Source organism: Hyaena hyaena, unplaced genomic scaffold (assembly GCF_003009895.1).
Source record: "Hyaena hyaena isolate Hyena2069 unplaced genomic scaffold, ASM300989v1 scaffold_604, whole genome shotgun sequence".
NCBI classification, from domain to species: domain Eukaryota; kingdom Metazoa; phylum Chordata; class Mammalia; order Carnivora; family Hyaenidae; genus Hyaena; species Hyaena hyaena.
The window spans coordinates 310419-325307 of NW_024081236.1; positions in this window are offsets into that span (position 1 = coordinate 310419).

Here is a 14889-nt window from a genome sequence, read left to right on the forward strand (position 1 = left end):
GTATGATAGTCACTGGTTGGGTTCATCTTTTGAAAATAATTGATTATATAATACCACATTTTTCTAAGTGTCTTCCATAACAAAGAAGTTAAATAGAATTCAAAGATGACGTAGGACAGAAGTTTGGTAAACTACAGCCCACAGATGGCTTACTTTCATAAATAAATTTTTTTTGGTTCACAGCCAGAGCTATTAGTTTACATTGTGACTACTCTCACACCACAATGGCAGTGTTAAGTAGTTTCCACAGAGAGTCTCTGGCCCACAAAGTCTAAAATACATACTACCTAGCCCTTGCAAAAGAAGTGATCCCCTAGTCTAGGGTGATAACTTGATGATTCTCACAAAGCCAGTTGAAAATTTGTTGATCTGGATCAATCAATAAAAATGCATTTATTATTGCCCCTGCTCTGATTTTGGCATTCTTGGAGATAAAATTGAAGGATAATATATATGACCTGATTTCACAATAAATTTATAGTAAAGTCAGGGAGATAAAATATCCACACAAATAGAATGACATGGGAATATGTAATTGAGTATTTAGCATAGGTAATACATTTTTAAAACTCCTATAATTTATATATGGCACTAAAATTTTCCCACAATTCCCAGAATATAACTCCTTGTTGTATATTGGCCGACGGCTTAAGGCCATCTACAAGTATTTTAGGTCACTTTCTCAGTTCTATTTCCTCTGAGCTAAGATATCTTCTCATTTCTGATTTGGGAATAGGTCCATAAACTAGTTCCCTTAAACTAGTAAGTTCTTGATAAATGACACACACACTAAATTTTGTCAATAACCAGGATGTTCCTACAGAGCAATGAATTTTGCTAGCTCTGAACAATGGATAAATGACTCATCTAGTCTGTTTAAATGACCTGTTTGCTGTTATCTGCACACAGTAATTTACTGGAGGAAATTGGATTTTGCTGGCCTATACTTCCTGCTTTGTTCACTTTGTGCTTCTTCCCTCATCTATTCTGACTCGTAAATGAGTCAATTTTACTTCAACATGATGCTTTTAAAGTCTAATACTTTGTGAGGAACTTTTTAAAATGATATTCATGAAATTAAAATGAATAACTTGCTGTTGAGAATATTCTCATAAGATTATGAAAAATAAGATAGATAAAATGTTAAAATATTTCTAGAAATATTCTACAATGCAGAAGAGTTGAACTTATATAATAGCACTTCTAATTGATTTAATTTCATCTTAGAACACTCAATAAAGCGAAAGACATAGATTTGAACACTGAAAGTATTTATGTTTCAGCTGAACGAACCAATCTAGCCATGATTGACCAGAATAGACATTTATGTTTACTTGTTGCCTGTTGTCACCAAATGTTTGAACCAAAGTGGCTCCCCACACAATAAAAGGTGACTCCCTCAATCAAACTCTGGCACTGAAATTATCAACTCAGTCATTCAGCCAACCAGTAGGTATCTGCTGACCATGTGCTTAATGCACAGCATTAATATATGTACTCTAAAATTCCAGGAATCGTAATAATTTTTATTTTTTTTTAAATTACAATTTTTTTTGGAAAAAAAAGATATGTAGATGCATAAAGAGGAAAACTTTGAAGAACACTGGGATCTCCCAAGGACCTAGTCCACCACTAAATACATGTCCAAAGCTAAATAAATCATTTGTAAATAAAATTTTTGATAAACACAGATTTGTGATTTATAATATCCCAATGAAGTTAAATTCGGAGAATTTATAAAATGGATATTGAGATCATTTAAGAAACTCTCTATGAGCTTATGGATTTTCAGCTTAACCTTTCAGAATGGAAATACTTTGAGAAGATAATACTGAAGTAGGCATTCCAAGAAAAACATGACCAAAGGCATAGAAAGAGAAGTGGATAAGCATATGGGAAAAAACTGATCTGCTTTTATGTTTATCAATAGGAAAGTTCAGGCCAGATTTTTGTGGATACTCAGAAACTAAGAAAAAATTTGAACTGACTTGATGAGCAACAATTAGCTTTTGCAAATTCTTAAAGAGAAATTTAGGTGCAAGTTTTATTCACAGACAACCTTTCCATCTCCATTCTTAAATCAGTTCCTCTTGCATTTTCTTTTTTCTTAACGATTATTTATTTTTACTTTGGGAGTGTGAGAGAGCATGCAAATGCAAGAGCAGGGAAAGAGCAGAGAGAGAAGGAGAGAGAATCCCAAGCAGGCTCCCTGCTGTCAGCACAGAGCCCAGTACAGGGGTTGATCTCTCTCACAAACCATGAAATCATCACCTGAGCCGAAATCAAGAGTCAGATGCTTAACAAACTGAGGCACCCAAGTGCCCCTGCATCTTTTAGTACCTTATTCTATAGGTTATCCCCACTCCCATTTAATTGGTGTTTTTGTAGTTTAAACTTCAATCCTGAAAATAGTTTCCCAGGATGAGTGTATCTCCACCACCTTCCTGTCTTTGTGCTTTTCTTTGCAGCTATCATTCCTGAAAGATTAACTATCATCACCTATCTGATTCCTCAGCTGCTACTTTCTCCTTACCTCCTGAAACTTAGAATATGATTTCAATCTCCACTACGATAGAGAAACTAAGTTCACCAAAGCTGTAAATGGCTTCCTAATTGTGCAGTTACTCTTGTTTACTTGGAACTCTGGTCCATATGTCATTTTTGGTTATTTCATTCTCACATTTGCCTCTTCTCTTAAATTCTGTGGCTCCTCACTTCCCTCACACTTTTTTTGTCTGAGAGTTCCAAATTGGTGTCCTTTATGAAGTCTTCCATTAGGCAGTTACTTGTGCCTTGAGCTCTTCTCTATAAGCTCTCTTTAGAAAAACCTTGCCATACTTATATTTTGTAGAACTCAATAGCAAAACAACAACAAAAACCCAAACAGTCTGATTTAAAAAAGGGTACTGAAGTTCTGAGTAGATGTTTTTCAAAAGAAAACATACGGATGGCCAAAAAGTACATGAAAAGATGCTCCACATCATTAATCATCAGGAAAATGCAAATCAAAAGTATTGATATTTAAAAGTTAAATAAGGTCTTTATATCTACTTGTAAAATAAATCAATTAGGTCAGTTCCTGTCAGACTTTACTGAGCATATAAATCACTTGGGAATCTTGGTAAAGTGCAGATTTTGATTCAGTAGATCTGGGAGTGAAAGTTAAGACTACGTTTCTTAGGTAATCCTTTTGCAATAGGTTCACAAGCATACTGAGTAGCAAGATATTTTAGATGTTGTATGTGAAGCCTGATCAGACCCAAGAGGTATGAAAAAAAGTTTCATACCTAGGTGTAAAGAAGTTTCTTGAGGAGGCTTAGGAAGGTGGATGTGATTAATTTGTAGGTTCCTAAAAACATGAAGACAATTTAAAAAAAGATAAAGCTGAGAATAAATTTTGTCTAATTTTATTTTATTTTTTTCAGGAATAGACCAAAAGAGTACCATCCTTAGACCTGGGAAGTAGGGACTCATGCCCTGGGGGCTGTATTTCAGAGGCCTCTAGTCTGACCCTTCTCTGGCCAACTCTTCCCATGGAGTGAGAAGACCTCAGTGCCAAGGAGATGCATCTCCCTCTCCTAGAACATGTGCCTGCTTCTTTTCTCATACCCTGGGCCTACCTCTAGGACCTACATGAGCAGCATCCTCAGAATATCCTCCCAAGGCAAACCGTGCCCCATGCAAAACAGCCAAAGGTAAGTTGTTTAGCTGTTGTTGGGGGGTATTAATGAAGAGAAGAGTGTTCCTAGCATCCACGTGGCTGAGGCTCCTTGCAGTGTGGGACAAAAGCTTGAGTAGACAAGGAAGGAGAGTGGGATACAGTCCTCCACTTGTACTTCTGCCCTGGGTCTCACAAATATTAAAGATAGACTGGATCAGGGGCGCCTGGGTGGCTTAGTCAGTTAAGCGTCCGACTTTCGCTTAGGTCATGATCTCACGGTTCGTGGGCTTGGGCCCCACGTCGGGCTCTGTGCTGACTGCCAGCTCAGAGCCTGGAGCCTGTTTCAGTCTGTGACTCCCTCTCTCTCTGACCCTCCCCTGCTCGTGCTGTCTCTCTCTCTCTCCTAGAAATAAATAAAAATATTAAAAAAAAAAAAAAAGATAGACTGGATCTGTGTGAGAATTGTCAGTGTTTCTGATTGCTTTGTTTCTGTTTGATATCTGTGGGACCACTGTTGAGACAGCTGGAACCCGGACCAGCCTCCATGTTTGGTTTCAAGTATCCTTTGTCCCCAGATGTCTCCTCTATTATAACTGAAATACCTTAGTATAAATCAGTTTTTGTATATTCAAGCAGAGAAACAATTATGGTAGAGAGGATCAAAGGCCTCTGAAAGTGGAGGGTAGGCCTGAAAAGACCTTGGGAACCCAAGGAGAATAAAGGAAAGGGACTTGTCTTATTTGCTTTGAATGATGAATGTCAAGTGCAGAGCCTGACAGTTCATGATCAGTAAACACTACTGATCTTCTGAAGAATGAGCGGATTGATAAGAAAGGAACAGAATGTCTTGACTTTCTTCTAACCTTCTCACCCTCCTCGTCCTACTTCAAACCAGAGCTCAGCTTTGACAGTACTGGCTGATTGGAAGCCCGTTTAAAAGTGTGTGGTCAGGCTGATGGTCGCTGGGAAGGAAGCACTAAATAAGATCCCCTAATCTCAACCACATTAAAGTGAGAGAAAACTCTCAAGTATTTCTAAGACTTTGAGACTTAAAATAAGCTAACAGATTCTAGTCCTGCCTCTGCCACAAACATGTTAGTCTTTGACAAGTAATTAGATTTTTACTTTTACCCAATTTCACCAGATTATTTCACCAAATTTACCAGATTATGTTATCATTGTCAAAAAATATGGCTTACAACATCAGGGACTTGATTTCAAATTCTTATTATCCCTTTCACCAGTTTTTCAATCATAAGGCAAAGTACTCCTTTATATTTTCATTTCCCCTTCAACACAGGAATTACAATAAAGCCTGACTTTTTTTTTTTTTTTTTTTTTTTTTTGGTTAGATAATCTAAGGCTGTTGTGAGGAAAGAAGGAGAAAGAGAAAGAGAGACAGAGAGTTTTAGAAAGAGTGAGAAACAGAGAGACAGAGACTATAAGCATGCTTTGGAACATGCAAGTCCCTGTACAAAGGATAGCCATCAGTATTATTACCCATTTTCTAAGTTGTAGCCTGAGTAATAGTGATCATTTTAATGAATATTCTTTCCTCTGGCTTCTCTTATGATGAGTGCCCCAGAAGGATCAAATGATTGGTTGGGGTTGAGAGTGGCTTTGGAAGAAAGCAAAGATGGTTATTGTATAGGGGCTGATTCTATTACAACCTGGCTGTATTTACTGAATAGACTGGGGGTTACGTGGATCAAGTTACCTTAATCTTTCAGAAATCAGCATTTTACTTTAACCTATATAGCTTCATTCATAACTGTGTCCTACCTAAGGAATGGTGACTAACTGAAACTATAGTTTGCATAAATAATGACAGCCAGATTTAAGCATTTCATGATTTTGAGTAAAACATTTAATAAATTTGATGAGCAATAATGCCATATGAAACTAACAAGTGCCAAAACTATGAAGAGGTATAAACTTTTAACTAGAAATCCTGCTATTGATTCTACTTTCTTGATGCAACTACAAATGTCTTGAACAGCATTTGGGATAGAAATTTGGATGGTTGTGTGATGTATTTCCAACAGTCATATCCAGAAATAAGTATCTGGGTGAGTTAAATTAATGTCTTTGTGTACATACATACACACACACAGAGAGATGCAAATACACACACATGGCTGTGTCTATAAATAGACAGCAAGCTTACATATATTTATACTTAAATATTTACGTATACCTTAGGCAATTATATCTTCCTATCACTGGATTTTTTTCTCCTTGAAAACCCTACTCTCCAACAAGATTTGGGTTTCTACAGTGCCATGATTATAAACACTGAAAGAGCATCTAAACTCTAACCTCTCATTCCCTGTCTTCAGCATGCCAGCTTAGTTAAGGAACATGTCAACAACAGTGACCCAGGATGGAAAGGAAGACCCATGGTTGTTATCATTCGTTTACCTTTCACATGCTAATAATTACGCTTTTTCTATGGTTGGATGATTTGGGAACTCCGATTTAGGGGTAAAAATGATTATGACTGCATTAAGGCTTGGCTCCCACATTTCACTGTCTTTTTACTTTAATGGTCATTTAAAAGACATTTGTAGAGTTTGACAAAGCATTGATGACTCTCAATAAGAATAATGTGCACATTCAAATGGAGCCTGGCTTCCCAATAAATCTGAATACAGGCTGTGAGGATACATCTGAGTATTTTCTCCAGATTTGCTGCAGAACACTGCCATCAAGTGTGAAGCTGGAGAGGTAGTTTCCAGAGGTATTTTCAGTGTAGATGTGGTAGCACAAGAGTCTCCCTGAAAACTGACCCCAAGATTTTTTTTTTAATTTTGTGACAAGTCCTCAGCAGATGTCAGATGCCTTTTAAAACTTTTCAGAGGATCTCACATCTACAGCTCTTTTAACCTTTATAGCAAAGAAGAAATATGTCACATTAATGGTGGTAAAGACTTGTAGTCAATGACTGATATTTTTTCAGGCTTTGAAGCTAAAAATGAACAGATACAAGTGGCTACCTGGTACCTTTCGTGAGTGCCCCAAATTACAAAGAAAATTTTTACTTCCTATTTTCTCAGCTAAACTTGGAATAATTAAAAAGTAAAAAAAAAACCCTTCCATTCATTTCTTTAAGCAAGCAACCTGTATAGATATAGATATAGATATAGGTATAGGTATAGGTATAAATATAGATGATATAGATATAGATATAGTTACAGATATAGTTATAGATATAGTTATAGATATAGATATAGATATAAATGAATCCACAATATCTATCAAAATGTGCTGAGTATATTGCCTGGCACAGAGTTATATATATTGAATGAATATAAAATTAAGTAATAAAACTCAGCCTGTCTTTCAAAATGCAGCAAAGTTTTCCACCAGCACAGCATCTTTCTGACCATATACAGTATATTTCCTGACCGCATATATTATACTGTCCCCACACAATAAAGCTTATATTCCAACCAATATTTAAAGATGAGCAAAAACGTCATGTTTCTTTATTTTTTCTGACTTTTTAAAAATGTCATTTCCTTCATGTACTATATTCTATACCCCTAATTTTACCAGCAAATATATCTCAGAAATACACCTTAGAATTCTACTTGTTATTCCATGCCTAACTCAGATGTCTTGGTACTGAATCTAAATTAATCCTTCTCATCTCTGATCACCTCCAGCACTGAGTCTGAATCTAACATCTGAAGTGAATTTCTATCCTTATAAATATCAATGACTGTATGTCCTACAAATTTGAGAGCTATTTGAGGACAAGGTTTATATTTCATATTTTAGTTGATCAACACTGAAACATCTCCCACTGGCTATGCAGAAGTGATGCCTATCTGTGACCTTAGACATAGGCAGCCCCAGTTTTCCCAGTACGTTCCACCTACTTTTTAATGGTCCCAAACTTTCCAATTCTACCAATTTGTAACAGCATATCCTGAAACCTAGGAGTCTGGTGGTGATGTGGAAAGGAGAGCACACCTGGAGTTCACACATTTCTTCTGAAATAAGACCACACATTCTTTCCTTATACTGTAGCCATGTATCCATTCCCATAATATATTATTTTCCAAAAGCCTTTGAGATGCCTTTAGGCAGGACATAGGTAAATAAGTTACTTGTATGTGCAAAGTACTTAGTTAAATGACATGAACGTTTTAATTTTATTAAGAAGAACACTAGTAGGAAATGAATTAATGGAAAATGAGAGCAACTAGGGTAGTTGTCACATTATATAACATTTTTAAAGAAAAATATAATGTTTGAGCTCAAAGAAGAGAATTCTAGACAATGAGCATAAGGCATATTGAGTCATTAATTAATAGTTAATATACCATGTGCCCAATCTACTGATTTAATGTGGTCCAAAAATTGGAAGTTTGTAAAGTTCAATTGAGTGTCAGTCTTGCACATCAATTATTTTTAATGAAAGGAATAAAAAAAACAACTACCACCATCTCCAAAAGATAAAATTATGACATCTGCTTGAATGATAGTATTTTGTCTCCTCACAGTGTGATAGGTAGGTAAAATTATTCATAAGTTATACATAGGAAAATTGAGAAAATTTTACCTACTTGGTCAAAGATAGTCATGATTTGAACCAAGGCCTATCTGATTTGACTCCCTATGCTTTGAACATACTATATAATAATATAATGTTGATTGGGTATAATCACTTTTAAGTTGATTGAGTTTAAGTTTAGTTGTTTGGTTTGCTGTGGGTCAAGATGACCATTGTTAAAGACTGACTCTTGATTTGGGCATAGAATTTGCTGACAATTGTCTCTCTACTCATTTTCTTCCATTGATGTGAAATTCACATATACACACAGCACTCTAGAAACCCAAATTTTGGAGCACATGGCTGCCTCAGTCAGTAGAACATGTGACTCTTGATCTTAGGGTTGTGAGTTTAAGCCCCATGCTGGGGATAGAGCTTACATTAAAAAAAGGAAGAAGAAAAAGAGAAATTAAAAATCCAAATTTTATATTTCCTTTGAAACATGGCTCAGATATTTCTTCCTGCAAATTGTCTTTAGTAATTTCATATCATTATGACTCTTCTGATGCTACATATTTTATCAATGCTTAGCTTATCAATGTATATTTACATTTTTCTTATGTATTATAAATGTTCCTTTGTTGGTTCATAGATGTCAACCCAAATCTGTTCCATTTCCTTGAGTAAAGGAATCAAGTATTCAGGAAATTTCTATCCACTATTCATTCTTACTAACTCAGAGAGGTGCTACTGAGGAAGTTCCTATATTAGCTAATATTTAAGTCTAGGTGTCTGAGAATGCTTTATGAGTAAAAAAATTATCTCAAAGCTCTAAATCATAGTCCTCCTAATAAACTACATTTAGATAAATATTATAATTTTCTTATATCAATAAAAATTCATTTTGCCACCAAGACCATAAGAAAATTTATACCTATGTGCTGTTGATTTGGGCAGTGAGAAACAGTCAAAAACTGGCATTGATATCTAAGCAGTGATTGTTGACTCCAGTATATTTGGAAGTTTTGAAAGCACTGTCTTGCAATCTAAAGAGTGCAAGAGTGCAAGGGTTGTGGGTTGTATTTTCCATTTTCTCACTATTGAGGTGAAATGTGGAGTATATTTATTAATCTCTTGACCAAATTTTCCTCACCTGAAGAATAAGTTTAGTATATATGCCCAACGCATTTCATGAGTGATAAAGATTAAATGTGATACAAGAAGATAATTAAAAGTTTATTGCCAACATCTACAGGATTAATAACTTTGAAAAGCACATGTTTGAGAGCAAGAATAGCAGGCTTTGTTCTCCTTCTGGATTTATGCATCAGTCTTGTCACTCAGCAGTTGGTCTAGGTTGTGGCTTAGCTATTTTAAAGGAATCTCAGTCCATAGCACTGCCAGTACACTCCTTACTGATTAAGTGGCTCTTGAGCTCTGTGGGCTAAGAATTGCTGTTCATTGTATTCTATCAGTCATTGAGCAGGAATTAAAAAAAAAAAAAAATGTTAGCAGCACAGATCTCCATAGATAGGCTGAGCAGAAAGGGTTGGAAAATGACAAGGTTAATCATTTTAGGAATGTCTTAGAAATGTCATTTAGGCCATTACAAAAAGCTGTAATCCATTCTCAATGTAAGTGTGTGTGTGTGTGCGTGTGTGTGTGTGTGTGTGTGTGTATTTAATCAGCATAATCTTTAATAATATGTTAATAAAATTGAGTCCTATGGTGTGATTAATCTCTAGAATTGCCATATGTCCTATAGAATCAATCTGATTTGGAGGATGACATACAAACTTTATAACTGTGGCTTTGGACTAGCTACAGAGCTATGGAAGCCATAAACTATAAAAAGTCATTTCTAGCAGTGAAGGGACAAACCCAAATAGCCCTTCCCTACCTTCTAGCTGCTACTTAAAGCTGTCTGAGGATTTCAGTGACAATTCAGAATGAATCAGCAGTCACTCCAATTGTACAACACTTTTAAAGTCAATCCTTTCCTGCCCCAAATCTACTGTCTTAGATGTATAAAAGACAATTCAAAACCCCCAGTTCAAGGACAGACAGAACTCTTGTACAGATGAACCAAATCTGACAACATATTAGAGGTCCCAGTCACTACTGACTAGAGTTAGTGGATTATCCAGTCTCCAGTGAGATTAGAATGAGCTCTTGTGTATATTCCAGTGGTACCCATTCTAGTCTATATGTGTGGGGACTGCTTACTTTCTTCACTGTAGTCTTAGTGGATTATAATCTACTACCTGAGGCCCAGCCACTTCCTGCCCAAATATCTGATCCTAATTTCTTTTCATCTAAACTATTGGCCAGAATTTTTCTGAAAATTGAATATTCCATCCTAGAACCACAACTCTGTAATCTAACTAAGAGGATACCTACTACCATGTCTTGCAATTAAGCTTAGTTAATTTGGGTACTAATTCCAATTTGGATCATTTCCAAAGCCATTATATGTCCTTGTATATTGTAAGTAGATCTGACTGTTTCTCATTTTAAGTAATTCCAACACAAAGACCATGTAAGTTACTTTTATCTTAACTCATTTTTTAAATTTACTCCCATTTCCCAGACAACTGTTTTGGTCCTAGCATCTTTGGTATGAGGTATACATAGGAAATAGTCTGTACTTTATTATTCTTGATGTATGACTTTATACTTAACTGCTCATAGCCAGGCTCTGCTCGAAGACCATCTATGACTGGTTAGCTCCTAATGATTGGGTTCCTCCTCTAAGCTCCTTTAACATCAACGATCTATACCATTCACTTGAGATATACAAATACTCCATTTAGAATTATTAATCTTCTGTGATGCAGCCTATGAGCTCTATATTATATGCTTCTAAAGTGCAAGTTGTATGCTTCACAATTCTTTAAGTTTCACACCATGCTTTGCAATGTCTTGTTCATTTCATGTATAATAAGTATATTGATGGTGGTAACGATGATTATTGCACTTTTCTCATAAAACTTCTTAATTTATACTTCTACTTTCAATGCATGCTACCATTACCCGAGTTCTTAATTTGTCTGTTTGCTTCATTTCTTCTCTGTAAGCCAGAGTGGTTTCAATTGCATAATCTTAGTGAAAATTCAAATGACTAACAAAGTTGAAAATGGAAATAATTGGAATTTAGTTTGATTTGGTCAGATATTCTGATCATCTGATTACCCAAATCAGATTGGCTACATGACTAATTTCATCATCTTGACAACATCAGCCTTTAAAATGACTCATCTTGGATTGCTGACTTCCATGGCACTGAGTAAACATAATTATAACTGCTGGATTTGGGAATGATGTGAGCTAAGACTTTCTTTTGTCATTTAAGTGAAGTCTATGCTAACAACACCAAAGAAGAAATTTGAGACAATCCAATAATTCTATGTGGTAGGCTAAAGGGAGAGAAGCAGAGAAACTATAAATGATGATTGTAACTTCCTTTTGTCTTTTCAAAGTATCTTCAAAAATATCGCACTGAAAACCCAATTGCTAATACTATGATCTACATGGAACATAAGGAGAAACTGAAGCTCAGAGAAAATAATGGAGTTTTCTTAATTTATGTAGCTAATGATTAGGACCGTTAGTACTAGAATTCTTGGCCAAGATGGTTCTAGTTTCACCACACAACCACTGACACTTCAGTCATTAAGCCACAGGAATAAAGATAGTTCTAGCTTATTATGGTAGGGTTTCTGTTTTTCTAACCCCATTGCTGATTTAGTCCTTGCCTTAATCTTTCTAAGCAGGGTGAAAAAGAGGGTTGGGCTAGTTTCTGCATTTCCAAAATGATTTCTTAAATCTTCATATCTGCCAAAAGTTTGGACTCAGAGGGATGTTTAAAACCATCTAAACTTTAACTTCAGATATTTCTTTGAAACTTAGCTGTGACATGATTCCTCAGGAGTCCTAGCCACCTGCCAAGTTTGAAGTGGTTTTGTTCAGCTGTTTTTAACTTACTGCTGAGAAAGTTACTAATTTTAATAAGATGGAAAATTGTAGTTTTTCCATTGCCCTATAACTCGAAAACAATGAAATGAGTGTGCTACATGAAAAAGTAAAGAAAGAAAAAAACAAATACAAAACATACAGCACAATTATTGTCAGGATACTTTGATAAATATATTGGGCATTTGGAAAAAATGGTATACTAATGTCAGAAAAAAGACAAAGACCACTGTCATCAATCAATCCAAAATGATTTACTGAGTTCTAGAAATATATCTAGCCAATATTTGTTCCTCTTTTGAAAATAACATGGGAAGATATTGCCCATGTGTTTTGGGGGGTGGGGACACTTAAATTACTAATTAGTATAATTAAATACTTGAGTAAGATGTTTTAAATCAGCAAAGTAAAACATTCAAACAGATAAATCATATTTTGAAAACATTATTTCAAGTATACACATTATCTGTGTTAGGATGAAGCAGATGAAATATGCACTAATCCAATTTATTGTTGTTTATTAAGTGGCTTTAATAATTGGAGCCAGTATTTGTGAACCTGTATAGCCCATCTAGCTGTGGAGAGGAAAAACAATTAATAAATAATTTTCCTATCAGTTCCTTTTTTAATTTTCTGAGAGAGTAGCCAATTTCAGTTTTGCTGATTAGATTGACATAGTTGTTAAGACAGAAAAATTATATCATATAAGCCTGTAGCTATGATCTCAGTTGAAACCACAGTCTATGGCAGGCTCTAAAGGCTGTCAAAATACCCAAGAGAATAAGACGTTTGAATAAGTGGTTTGCTTTCCTTTCCCATCCATCAACACATTTAAGCCATTTGGTACGTGGAGACAGTGCCATAGTGATAGACAATTGAGTAATTCTGCATGATGATTATTGGAACACTCTCTCATCCTAAAAAGAAAGCCAAAGCTTTCTGTAGTAATAAGTCACCTTTTTGCTTGTCCTCTGAAAACTTGTTCATGTCCCACCTCTAACTCAAGAGAATAGAATGTTGTCACATGAGTGACTGTCTCTTACATATCACAAATAAATGTTGCAAATCACAGACTTTTCTCTAGAAAGTGAGAGATATTTATTTTGCAATAATTCAGTGATTTTCTCCCTATTATTCAAGATGATTGATGTAGATGTAATCATTCTGTCTCTTAGATATTGGTAAGCTAAAGTGGCAGTTGTTGGCTATGCAGTAAAGGACCATCTGCACTAAGATCCTTGGAGGAATTGAAAGGTTGGCATTTTCACAGCATGAGGTAAAGGATCACAATTATTCAGTTAGTTTACGAAGGCTATGTCTAATTAAAAACCTAGGTCTAATATTTCATTTTAAATCCTAAGTTATGTAAATTGTTTGCCAGAATTAGAAGAGATCAATTTTATAACCATTCAAGTGAGATATTCATGAGATTTCAGGTGTTTTCATCTCCATGTGTGCTTAGAATGTCCAGACTAGAATTACTTCTCCCCTTATGTCCAAGCATCTAGCTGACACCTGTGCTTTTAGTCTAGATTAAAGTCTACCTCTTCCAGAGCAAACTGAGCTAGGCTTGGGACGCCTATAATTCTCTTTCTGTTTTATTCTCTTAACAACAACAACAAAAAAACATAGAATGGACATATTATGTTGTGCCAAGGACTGTGCTAAATGGTAAGAACCAAACATGAAATAAAAACATTACCAGGCTTTCCTAAAGGATAATAGTAATAGTAATAATAATAGTAAATCCATTTAAAAATGGTTGTTGAATGAATCTTTTGCCCGAATTTCCAACGTGAATCTATATACTGGGAATTTTTACCAATGTTCCTTTCCTCTCAAGCAATGTTAGAAGAGGTAATATATTCCTCCAGTCCATCCTTCACTTCCTACCCATGGGGAGAAGTCACTAATCCATAAGGGAGCCTGCCATGCTTTAATTTTTGATCAGAGCTACTTGAGGTGTCAAATAACACAGCTCAGATGTAATCTTTGTGTTCTCTTTCTCACTTCCTCTGAGTCTACTTTTCTTGTCCATCACTGCCATGTTTGTTGAATTGATGAGATGATTTTTAAATTAACCTTCTAACAGTAGAAGATTAAGATCAGAGAACCGTTTAACTATAGAGAAGGAATATTACCCAGTGATAATATTTTACTTCCAAAGAAGCTGGGGCAATATTTAGAAAGTTATGTTTTACAAATATGAAATTAATGCAAAATATCTTACCAATTATAAGTGCATTTGAGAGGGAATGAAGCAAGCATCACTTAGCAGACATGAAATGTGAGGAAGGCCTGAAATGAAAAGTAGATTTTGAATAGGTAGAAAGGAAAGAAACTGAAGACAAAAATAATAAGAGAAAGAGTTAGAAATTAAAGAGAAAAAGCACATTGTATTCTTTTTCTTTTTTAAAGTGAAGAGCAGGGATGCCTGGGTGGCTAAGTCAGAAAAGCATCTGACTCTTGATTTCAGCTCAGGTCGTGCATGATCTTGCAGTTCATGAGATGAAGCCCCTTGTTGGAATCAGTGCTGACAATGTGGAGACTTGGATTCTCTCTTTCCCTATCTGTGTGCCCCTCCCCAAAGCACACACACATGTTCACTCTCTCTTATAAATAAATAAACTTAAAAAAAAAGAGAAATTTAAAAACATGTAAAGTGAACAGCTACACTGCTTTGGGGTAACTTTTTTAACCTTTACTATTTAACATCATTAATATATGTTCATACTTATGCAAATTAAAGGGTTAA